Source organism: Saccostrea echinata, unplaced genomic scaffold (genome assembly GCF_033153115.1).
Source record: "Saccostrea echinata isolate AGI-Se365-2 ecotype Australia unplaced genomic scaffold, CSIRO_AGI_Sech_v1 ptg000014l, whole genome shotgun sequence".
Lineage (NCBI taxonomy): Eukaryota > Metazoa > Mollusca > Bivalvia > Ostreida > Ostreidae > Saccostrea > Saccostrea echinata.
The window spans coordinates 9,760,049-9,773,067 of NW_026889763.1; the positions used below are offsets into that span (position 1 = coordinate 9,760,049).

General features: G+C 34.3%; 1 protein-coding gene and 1 pseudogene across 1 annotated transcript in view; both read left to right on the plus strand.

Moving 5' to 3' along the window:
- Nucleotides 1-13,019, plus strand: part of LOC133187205 (coatomer subunit zeta-1-like) — a 406,408-nt gene that overhangs the window by 335,056 nt on the left and 58,333 nt on the right. The window lies entirely within an intron of this gene.
- On the plus strand, nt 9,499-11,088 carry LOC133187073 (uncharacterized; annotated as a pseudogene).

Below are 13,019 nucleotides of genomic sequence, written 5' to 3' on the forward strand. Positions count from 1 at the left end.
CCTCAATAAAAAATGGAGCTCGCAAATTTCCGTATCTTGTGATTGGTCATCTGCAAAATTACTTTTGTTGAAAGTCTTTCTTTGAATATCCATACACGTTAGGGTATTCAAATAACTAACATTTGTCCAGTAACTAAATTGCCACATCGAAGGCCTCACAAACTATAATTTTCTATGAAAATTTGAGTTTTATCTCAACAAACTGTGTCACCATATTATTTTTTTCCTCAAGCTCAGACTTATCTTTGAGGAGTCCTTTAATCTAAGATTTTTTTTTTTCAAATGTGCATGCCACCAACGTTTCTTTCCCACTCAGTTGAGGAAAAAAATCACAATTAAAATTCAATTCCAAGACGCTTAAACGATCAATCCATGCAATACACTGGAAAACGCTAAATAAATATGAGGGCTTTGATTAGTATTGGCTTGAACCTGAAACATTTTTTTATTGTTTGCCTTATTGAAGAAGAACTACTTTATATCAAAGTAGCGGGACAGTCCCTCACTCCATTGTATCAAATTTTGGTTGCTCTCCTATATTTTGCAACGTGTTCTTCTTCATCACAACTGGAGATACTTTGTATAAAACAATACGAAAGAAAGAGCCGTGTGTCGAGTAAAAGACCTTGTTTAATTTTAAACAAAAATAAAAACATTTTTGTCTACAAACTAATACTTCGACTTTGAAATAAAAAATATGCTCGAGTTTCTAAGTAGTTTTTGGAGATCAAGTCCTCAAACAATCTGTTGAAAAAAAATCCATGGGTAATAATTGTGCCCCGTTCTTAGCAGACCTGTTTCTGTATTAATATTCAAACCATCTGCATAAAAGAGGAAGTAGCCTTCAATTCGACATTAAGATAAATCGATGACGTTTTTATCAACAATATTCAGTTTCATCCCTATGTTGATTCGCAATATATTTCATTAAACTCGAAACAAAAGACACCAGAGTGTGACACATCTGTTTCACATTTGAATGTTTTACTAGAGAAAGACACTGGCAACTGACAACTTAACTTTGACAAACGTGAAAAAACATCAACTTTCCTATCTTGAACTTTCCTTATTTATGTAGCAATATACCGTTATAACCTACATATTGAGTTTTTGTCTTCCATTTGATTTGATACGCAATTCCAAGAACAATTTCTAAAACGAGACAGGCCATTGACAAATAAGGTGATGATACAAGAATATCAAATCTTGTTAAGTCAACATTTCGCAAGTTCAATGCAATGACCTTGTTTGCAAATATACTGAAAGGAAAAAGAAACGCAATATAACATAATATGCGAAATATTTTTGACTGAGTGGCCGAAAATTGGTCAGATCTGTATCTTGGGTTACTGTGCACTAAAATCGGTGTTCAAAAAATACTGAACCGTGAAATGTATGACGTCATGTAGGAAAAGTGGCAACCCCCCCCCCCCCCCCAAAAAAAACAAATGTCGATTGATGACGCCAGGTTCGTTAACTGATTTTTTAGTACTACTTGATGTAATGGAGGTATACATACCGTTTTTCCATATTTACAGTCGATATGAAATTTTTGTAATCATGGTAAAGAATGGGAATCAAAAACATAATTCCACGGGATTTATCGTACTTAATCAAAGTTTCAAAGTTTTTACTATAGTAAATCAAAGTTCCAACGTTTTCACTATAGTAAATCAAAGTCCCAAAGTTTTCACTATAGTAAATCAAAGTTCCAAAGTTTTTACTCTGGTACTATAGTTAACTATAGTAAACTTTAGTTAACTATAGTTTACTATAGTATTTTTTGTTGGGTACTCTCACTCGCGCACGTTCGGTTTATAGGGTCTCATCCGAAGGACCAGTCTCCACGTCCCGCAGTGGATTCGAACCCGCGACGTAAGATCAACTCCTTACTCCGTGACTCTAGAGCAGACACTCTAACCACTGCGCCACAAGGAAGTAATTATCGGGGTTGTAAACGTTAGGCTCGCAATTTTTCAAACTTTTTAAAATTATAATTTTAAATAGCTGATTAGTGTAATTCATTATCACTTTCTCTCATAACGTATGCTGTTTCAATTTTTTAAGATTCTGATTTTCATATTATTGTTTAGATTTGTTCTACAATGTACTTATGTTCATCATGTTTTTTTTCAATATATTGCTTATTAAGTTAGAACAAGCCTGAATTATTTCCAAATCATTGAACAAATGTAATACATAACCATGCGAAGTTTCAAATCGATTCTCAAACATCTACTTATCACAACAACTGATTTTGCTGTATTCTTAGGTTGACCTGTACTGAAATGCTATATGACTGATGTAGAGCTTAAAATTAGAAACTGATTTTTTTTTTGATTTTTTTTTTTGCAAGTTCAAGAGGGATAACTGTATCAAAAATCATTGGACCATAACCAAATTCAAAATTGACCTGTATTTTCTGGTAAAATACCTGCATATACAATTTTAACCCTATACATACATCCCTACAAAAGTTAATGAGCGGAAACTAAAAATTTTCTTATTTTTTCAAGAGTTTTTGAATTATTCAATTCTGCCAAAAATCATCGGACCATAACCAAATTTAAACGTGACCTATATTTTCTGGTTATATTCCTGCATATGCAATTTCAACCTTATACATACATCCCTACAAACGTTAGAAATAGAGAGCGGAAACTAAAAAAAAAAAGTTCAAGAAGGATAACTCTGTCAAAGATCAACGGACCATGACCAAATTTGAACTTGACCTGTATTTTCCTATGACGTATCCATATGTCAAAATTAAGATGAATGTGTGCAACTGTTGCAGATATAATGAACGGAAAGTGAATGATGACGGAACAGGGTAACACTGTATGCCAGAGCCATTTTATGGCGGGGGCATAATAAATTCATCCCCTACATGTTCATTTGTTTTAAATACTGGAAAAAAGCTGAGACTGAGCTAGACAGAAAATCAAGGCTGTTTCAGTGTGTGGTAGAGAAATAGGATGATTTAAAGAATTTGGATTTGGAAACAACTATAAAAATAATTCCTTTTATAGGAATGATTGGCATGGGATGATAAAGTTATCATTATAAAATGTCTTGAAATAATATTGTAGACATTTCTTTTCATCTTAAGGTTGAATGGGTGTGAGCTTTTTTAAACACAAAGTGGAATGAAAGTTGCATTCAATGTAACGTCAGTTGAAGTGTATGAAACATTAAATAATTAATTATGCTGTGCATCTACCTTTCCTGCATATATTTTTTCGATAAAAATACGAATTAAAATTATCTGCATTGTCATCGAGTACGTACTGTTTTTATTACGACAACTGACCCGTTTCCGATCTCCAAAGTAACTACAACGCGCGTTTTCCCGAACTGACAGACGAGAGAAAATGGGACATGCAAAGGGTGGTTTTGCCACCCGCAAACGGAACTTTTTGTACAAAAACCAGTCAGAAGCCCAGAGGCAGAGGTGGATGCGGTGTCATAGTGACCATATGTGTTCAAAAACCGGTAAGAAAAGCGGCAAATCATAATGTAGGCCTTGTCCATCAAACGACGGTTACGAAGGCTAAAAATTACATATCCCTAATCGATCTCATGTGTAAATGTTACTAGCCATAATAAAAATGTTGTTGGAATTCATATATTAACAAGGAATCCGCCGTATCAAGATATTTTGAGCGATTAAGTGATTCATGTTGCTTTGATGATAACATTTTTCTTCGAAAAAGCCTTTCTTTTGATTAGAGTTATTCCCCGTTGTGAAGTAGAAAGTACGTAGCCCCGGCATATATGTAAACAAAATGCTCGGAGATTGCAAGGAAACTAATCTGTAAAGTTCGGAGATATTTTATCTATTTTATATATATTAAACCCCAAGTGATATCATCAGCAACCAAGATTCTTCGTTGAGCTATCTGCAACTCCCCCCCCCCCCCCCCCCCCATGTGGGTAGCACTAGTGGTCAACTCATACACTTGTAAGTCCAGACCGAGGTATGAATAGGAGAGATTTTCTGTTGGAAAATATGTCTTTAAAATTGAATGAATTTGATTCATAATACTAATTCAAATTGTGTAGGAAACTTCAAACAAAAACATGTCAATACTGCATGGGTCACCACCATGGGCATGCAGTGCAGTGCAAAATTGGTAGACAAGTCAAATGTTAAACTTTAATTGACCATCAAAGTCAAACTTGCATTGCAAAAGGATTTTAATACTGTAATTTTATTTCAGATTAATTCCTTTATCTTTATTTATATACACTGTGAGGATTGATAAGGGATACAAATGTACATATGAAAAAAGTAATGTTAGGGTTGTGGTGTGGAAAAAAAATGTTGGTCTGCATAAAGTTAACATATATTTTTTTTTTACGTTAAGGGGTCTTATTTCAAGATCATTTGACAACACAATTTCTTGTGACTTATGAATAACTTCCAAAGAGTCAATTCATAGTGAAAGTCAGGATCACATTCGAGGTCATATCAGTATACTTTGGGTCAAACGGCAAGAAACTTAATGTTAAAATATATATATATTAAATTCATTACAGAAAATTGTACATACAAGTATGAAACAAGATGTGTTTGTGAAACACTGATGCCCCTGTATGGCAGCTTATGGCGAAGGTTAAAGTTTCTTCAAATGCAAGTCAAAATCCAGGCCAAAAGATAAAAAATGTTGATACCCAAAGAAAGGACTTGTCTCGAGGAATACACCTGTGAAATTTGAAAGACCTAGATACAACTGTTCAAAAATTATGGCGAAGTTTAAAGTTTTTTAAATAAACGTCAAGGTCAAGGTCAAAGTGGTTGGTATCCAAAGGAAGATCTTGTCACAAGGACTACATATGTGAAGTATGAAAGCCCTAGCACCAACCATTCAAAAGTTATGGCCAAGGTTAAAGTTTTTCAAAAGTAGGTCAAACTCCTAGGTCAAGGTCAAAGGGTCAAAGTGGTTGGTATCCAAAGGAAGGTCTTGTCACAAGGATTACATATGTGAAGTATGAAAGCCCTAGCATCAACCATTCAAAAGTTATGGCCAAGGTTAAAGTTTTTTCAAAAGTAGGTCAAACTCCTAGGTCAAGGTCACAAGTGGTGGTTGGTATCCAAAGGAAGGTCTTTTCGCAAGGATTACATATGTGAAGTATGAAAGCCCTAGCTCCAACCATTCAAAAGTTATGGCCAAGGTTAAAGTTTTTCAAAAGTAGGTCAAACTCCTAGGTCAAGGTCAAAGGGTCAAAGTGGTTGATATCCAGAGGAAGGTCTTGTCACAAGGAATACACATGTGAAGTTTAAAACCCCAAGCACCAACTGTTCAGAAGTTATGGCCAAGGTTAAAGTCTCATAAAATTTTGCAAAAGTGGGTCAAACTCCAAGGTAAAGGTCAAAAGGTCAAATATGATGGTACCCAAAGAAAGGTCTTGTCACAAGGAATACACATGTGAAATATGAAAGTCATAGCTCTAACCAATCAAAAGTTATGGGCAAGGTTAATGTTGACAACAGACAGACAGACAAACCGACAAACAGATAAACAGACAGACAGGACAAAAACAATATACCCCCGGGATCTTTCGATCCGGGGGCATAAAAAGATAACCAGTTCTGTATCAGTATCAGTTAAGTATCAAATATTGAGCTAATGGAATGCATACAATTTTTGTTTTATAAACAAATTACATTTGAAACAAGATGTGTTTGTGAAACAGTGATGCCCCCGTATGGCAGCTTATGGCGAAGGTTAAAGTTTCTTCAAATGCAAGTCAAAATCCAGGCCAAAAGATAAAAAATGTTGATACCCAAAGAAAGGTCTTGTCTCGAGGAATACACCTGTGAAATTTGAAAGACCTAGATACAAATGTTCAAAAGATATGGCGAAGGTTAAAGTTTTTTAAATAAAAGTCAAACGTCATGGTCAAGGTCAAAGTGGTTGGTATCCAAAGGAAGATCTTGTCACAAGGATTACATATGTGAAGTATGAAAGCCCTAGCAACAACCATTCAAAAGTTATGGCCAAGGTTAAAGTTTTTTCAAAAGTAGGTCAAACTCCTAGGTCAAGGTCAAAGGGTCAAAGTTGTTGGTATCCAAAGGAAGGTCTTGTCACAAGGATTACACATGTGAAGTATGAAAGCCCTAGCATCAACCATTCAAAAGTTATGGCCAAGGTTAAAGTTTTTCAAAAGTAGGTCAAACTCCAAGGTCAAGGTCAAAAGGTCAAAGTTGTTGGTATCCAAAGGAGGGCCTTGTCACAAAGAATACACATGTGAAGTTTGAAACCCCAAGCACCAACTATTCAGAAGTTATGGCCAAGGTTAAAGTCTCATAAAACTTTGCAAAAGTGGGTCAAACTCCAAGGTAAAGGTCAAAAGGTCAAATATGATGGTACCCAAAGAAAGGTCTTGTCACAAGGAATACACATGTGAAATATGAAAGTCATAGCTCCAACCAATCAAAAGTTATGGGCAAGGCAGGACAGACAGGACAAAACAATATACCCCCGGGATCTTTCGATCCGGGGGCATAAAAATATCTAAAATCTTAAAAAGTACTTTCAAATTTGTTTTTAAATAAATATCCAATAGATGAAGGGTGTGGCACTCCAGTTTTCTGGTTGTGGATCATGAAGAGATCGTACCAGCTCATGCAAAAGCATTGGATGGACAGAGGGTTGGAGAATTGTGGAGCTTGGTGTCTTACAAGCCTGCCAGAAGTGTGGTCTCCCTCTTCAGTTGGCACTTTTAACCACAATTCAAACATACGATCTATCTGTCATTTTAAAGGTATTTTTATTTTGTTTATATTTATCCATATAAGCCGGTACACATACATGTATTAAGGATTGCCTTACATTACAAGTTAAAACAAATTGGCTGTTTAGTTTGCCTTACAAGTCTGTTTATAGTCTTACAAAGCTTACTCTAGCATTTGGCCATTTATTGTAATTAATGGAAATTGAATGAACATTTTATTTAATAATGTACTAAGTGAAACACCGAACAACAGCATAACTAGCAGTGATCAAAGAGTATTCATCATGAAACTAATATCCCACAGAATATGGAAAAATTTATATTTAAAAAATATTTTGTAACTAGAAAGATGTAATGCTTACTTTTTTTAGAAATGGGATAAAACACATGAAATCATATGGGCTAAATCTTTGTACAGAAAAATAAAAAATAAGTCTGCTGATACATTAGCCATCAAACCTTTACATTCTTAATTAAAGATGCAATGAAATAAAACTTTAGTTCTCATGCATGTATTCTGCTCCGTTCTATACCAAGTAAATTTTGTAACCGACTTATTTTAAAATCAGGATTAGTAGTCAGGGATACAGTCTCGTTTTTGAAAGGGAGGGGGGCCATCAGGAAAAAAAACCTACTTATAAAACACTGTATAGGCAAGGAGAAATAAAACTGTTAACTATGCACCGAGAGCTACATGTAAATATTACGTACTAACGAGCATTATTTTGATGCATTTACCTTCAGTTGCAAACGTTTATATAGTTACATAGTGAATAAACTAACATTTTTCTTTACATGCGTAAGAATTTTATTCTGAAGTACATTTCCCTTTAGGGTGATATTTATTCGTTCATTGTTTGGAAAAGCAACAAAAAACTCGAATTAAAAAAGCGCGTCTCCTTTTCAGTCTATTTATAGAATTGTGGACTTTCAGACCAAGAGATAAAGATGGGAGGATATATGCGGCTTTCCCAACTTGTTAATACAAATATGGGTTCATTTCAAATTTAATTATTAAAGGTTAAAATAATCTAAAACAGAGAAAAATTGGAGCTAATAAACCTAAAATTAGTACTATATTCCTATCTAGAAATGCTGTTCCTTTTCAGCTACATTAAAAGCTTTTTTGACAAAACCTCTAGTTTTTCTTCAGCACATGTACTGATTTAAGGAGTGGACCTTGGAAACATTTCAGTTAGACCGGATGTTTTGGGTGTTAAATTAATATATATATATATATATATATATATATAATTTATTATTCTTATTGTCAGTGGGAAATATAATTGAAGCTTCTCTTAAATACACAGATCCCTTTACAACAGCACTTTCCTAGTAACGTAGATTTTTGGTGTGCATGAAGCACAATACATAGCCTTACTTAAGTTCAAGATCTAGTAAATGAAAGATGCTTACAGATTTTTCCAAATTCGAGAAACGAGCTCTTTTAATGATCCTTTACAAATATGGCTTGCAAAAATAGGGTGTTTCGGGACATAATTTTTTGATAAACTAGACGAAAAACATATTTTAAACTGTAATTTTTAATGAAAAATGAAGAAAGTCAGGTATAAATTTAGGAGTTTTTTCCATCTCGGATAAAAGAAATGTATCAATATTGCCTACAGTCTCTTAGAAAACGGTTTTTCATTTCTTTTTTACCTCTACTTCAAAATGATATTAAATTGAATATAGATATCGGGGTTACTTTTGACATGATTTCAAATTGAATACATTGAAAATGCTTCATTTGCTACATATTTCTTTTACAGCCGTAAAGTACGGGAAAAATTAAGCTTAAATCAATTATGACGTCATAATGGATTTAGCACCAAAAGACAGTCTAAAGTCATTTACTAGACCTTGACCTTAAGTATTTAACCTGCAAAATCACTCACGTATCAAAAGATTACAACACCTTTGCCACTCAAAAGATTGTTTCTAAGGTTTCAGCACAAGACTCGGGGCCTCCAGAACAAACCCAAACATTTTCAAAACCCGGTAATAAGAAATAAATAACCGCGGAAATATGCCAGAAATACTGCTGATTCGCTGTTACGCAAAAATAATCAATCAATATCACTCATGGAACTTTTTTTTCATAATTTTCTGAAACTTTTGAAATCGTTTGTTTTTGTGCTTAGAGTTTCTCCTTACTGCTCTCTCTTTTACTCTAATTTTTTTGTCATGTATTCTTGATGCGTTATCTGATACTTGAATTAAATTCCTCGCTTTCTTTTCCTTTTTAAAATTTGCCCATCTTTACTTTTTAATACTTTCTGAACCGTGGTGCCACAGCTGCTGTAACCATTAAGAACGGATTACAAGGAATTGTCAGTCCTACGTACATGTACACAGTCTCACGTAACCATAATTCCGTAATTCAATTTCCAATGTTGAAAAAAGTCGGTTGAAGATGACATTTTGCTCTTTACTTCATTGTTATCATCAAGAGTTACTAAGGACAGGCAAAATGATCCGATCTCTAGCTAATCACACCTGTCTATCTTCAGTGATCATTGTTCCTTGTCTTCAATATTTCTAGATAAATTTTCTAAATATAATATAAAGAGTTATCTTGATATTTCTTCTGAAAAAATAAAATATTGTGAAAATTTTGCAACACATCTTGCAAGGCTGCGCTCCATTGACTGTTCGGAACACTCCGAACATGTGCAAAGTCAATAGAGTACAAAAGTACACTGTTCTCGGACTGTTCTTTCTGTCCACGTGCGAGAGGTAGTGCAGCCAGAATTCAAGATGGCGACAAATTCACAAAACAGAGCGACACTCTTTGAATGCGACAGTTGTCATCGTCTTTTTCAAAATAAAGAAGAATTTGTGGGCCATGCATCTGATGATCCAGGTATATATAAACTTAAATTACTAAAGTTATTCTAATAGGTGATCTCCAAAATTCGTCTTGTGTTAAATGTGTACATAATTTCTGCGACAATTGGCAACATTTAATGCAGATTCCTCTATTTTTAAAATTATTTATACATTATATTTTATTATTATTTTTTTAATTACTTTTTTGGCTGAACGATGGTTATGTATGGATTATATATAAGGCAATTGTATTTAAATTCACTAGACATTTTGTCTGGGTAAATGACTGGCATCCGCAACGGCTACGCTCAATCGTGCCTTGTGCCTAGTACATTAGCCTCCTAAGCCCCCAACCCCCAGTTCTGACGCCTATGTACTCTTCTAAGGTAGTAAGTGACTATAAGGTATAACCTGTTTAAGATTTTTAACCCCCAGTTAATAATTAAACCTGTTAAAGAGAGTATTAAGATAGTAAACCTTTATTTTTAAAAAAATGTTGCCACTTTTAGGGTATTGCAATTGGTCATGAACAGCTGATAAACATGCAATTGTAATGTAATACATTAAAAATTAAGATATTATGCCCATGAGCCCGTATGTGTACACATGGCTTAGGAATGTGGATGTAAGTTAAAATGCCACATTTTTATGGAACATTTGCATGTATAAATTATGAAAGGACTTAAAAGAAATTTTTATCAGGATTGGGCAATGTAACATACCTCCAATATAAATGGTATTTAGTACCTCTGAATATAAATATTTTGTTTATTTATTAATTTTACACTTAACAGGTAGTGGTGGCTATGATGGCGGAACTCTTCATCTGGAGGATGAAAGTCTGGATCTAGGAGAAGATGGGAGACCCATCGAGCTGGCTCCTGACTCTGCTCTTCTTTGGACAAGACCAGGCACACTTCTATTTATTAATCAGTATAGAGAAAACGAAGAATTGGTCACAAGTGGAAAATTAAGAAAAAAGGCACTATAATAGAACAAAATTGCAGCAACTCTAAAACAAAAAGAAAAATGTAATTTCAGTGCAACTCAAGTGGACGGGAGATGGAAAACTTTGATGCGATGATTAAAAAATGTGAAAGACCACAACAAAAAAAGTGGGACAGAAAGAAGAAGTCACCCTTATGAGGATGACTTAGAATTTATGTCAGCAAAGCCTAACGTTCATCCAGAATGTGTTATTGGGACAAAATCCAGCGCGGAAACCAAGTCGAGCACAGAAACCAAGTCGAGCACAGAAACCAAGAGCACAGAGGAGAGCGACACAGGTAGGCCTGACACTCCTACAACTTCTACTAAGAGAAAATGCGAGTCTCCTGCAAAAAATAAAGTTCAAAAAGGCGTCAAACAAATAATGTAGTAGAAAGCTTGGAGCAAATCATGAAGAGTGAGAATCAGCGTTTTGAGGAAAAAGTGGAAAGGAGACGCCGTGAAAAAATGGAAATGTTTGGAAATTCTAAAATCAAGCCAAAAAATTGGATTTCATTTCATGAAGCTTAGTACAAATATTTTTATATTTCCTTTCTAGATGAGTGCAAAATATGCATGGAGGATGGGAAAATTGCAGAAAGTGCATTTGTTCCTTGTGGACATCTGACAGCCTGTGTGAAATGTGCATCAAGTCTTACTGGTAATAGGTGTCCAATGTGCAGGAAGCAAATCAACAAATTCATTAAGGTTTTCAAATGTTGAACATTCAATTTACTTACAATTAACTTGCAGCAAAATGTCATTAAGGGAAAAATCAAGTAAGTTATGTGAAATTATCCCTTTAATATGTCCATGTATGAATATTTTTATTTTTGAGTAAGCAAAATGTTTTGTTTTTATTTTTATACTTATCACAGAAAGTGCCAGTTTTCTGTTTTGTTGTTTTTATTATTCCATGTTATTAAAAATGTGGATTTTTTTTTGTTGAAAGTTTATTGTTATTTTTATTTGTCAAGGAGATTAAATACAAATATTCAATAAATCAAGTTCAAGCAAACAGTGATTATTTATAACACAATTTGAACCACACGTTACAGTATCAGATACAACTTATGTGAAATAATCATTCAAGGTAAATTTTGAGCAAAATTGTCACGTTTTCTTAGTCCTTCTGCTTGATTGTCTACTAAATTACATTGAGGCACATTAGGTCCTTGCTGATTTTCAAAAAATTCCGGTACATCCTCATTGTTTAGGATGCATATACATGTATTATGAATTATGCAACATAACATAATGATCTCAACAGATGTTTTCAAGTCTAAAGTTTCCAAATATCGCAGACGTCTAAAACGTCCTTTAAGACACCCAAACGCCCTCTCTATTGTCACTTTTACATGTATGCCAGAATGACAATAGTTATAATTTCTTTGTTGGGGTGTCAAATGGCCCGTGTCACGGTAGGGAGTGAGCAGCCAGCTTCTCAAAGGATAAGCTCCATCTCCAAGAAAATGTGCATTGCCACAAATTGCCAAACCATTTTCCCATATATTTGTATTCTTTAATACCCGGGCATCATGGCAGCTTCCAGGCCAACCTGCTACACAGTCAAGGAATCTAAGGTCCTCTCTGCAAATTCCTTGCAAGATAATTGAGTAAAACCCCTTTCTATTGACGTAAGTTTCTGGGTGGCTTTTAGGTGCTTTTACATGGCAATATGAGTACCATCTATAGCACCCAACATTTGTTTTTGCTCAAATTTGTCCATTATTTCCTGGCGTTCATTAGCTGAAGGGAGGACAATAAATACTTGTTTAAGATGATTAACAAAAATGTCTGTGATTCTTGTATGGCATCTAATAACAGAGGACTCTGTAACATTGAATTTGTCTGATATACTGTGAATGCTATCTTGGGTTGCCAAATACCAAAGGCTAATTAACAAGTGTTTATCTGTTGAAATGAATTCTCTTCCTCCGGTCCAGCCAGGTTGTAACTGTTGAAAGTGGGCAATATTTCTATATAAACATTCAAATGTTGCTCTGGAAATCCGAAAGAAGCGTCGGAAATCATCTAGGTTGTAGAAGGGTACAGTTTCCTCCACATACAATTCTATTCTTGTTTTTATCTTTCCTTGCCCTGTAACACAATGCACATAACATTTAGCTAATTAATAAACAGTTTAAATATGTAAATAAAATTTAGCAACAAATAACTCGATCTTAAACTTCTAACTTTATTTTCCACATACATCTTGATTATGGTTTTATTATCCTTGCCCTATCTATAAATGTAACACATAAATTAATACACACATAAACATAGAACACATAAACATAAAACCATTTTGCAACATTAATGAATGAAATATATGAAATATATGGAGATAACAAACAGTACTCTAAAAATCGCTGTGAACCCAGTTATTCTGCATCTACATTTTCTTATAATATTAGGCATGTAGTAGGAGGAGGAGGGGCTGGCCTCCTAATTTTACCCAA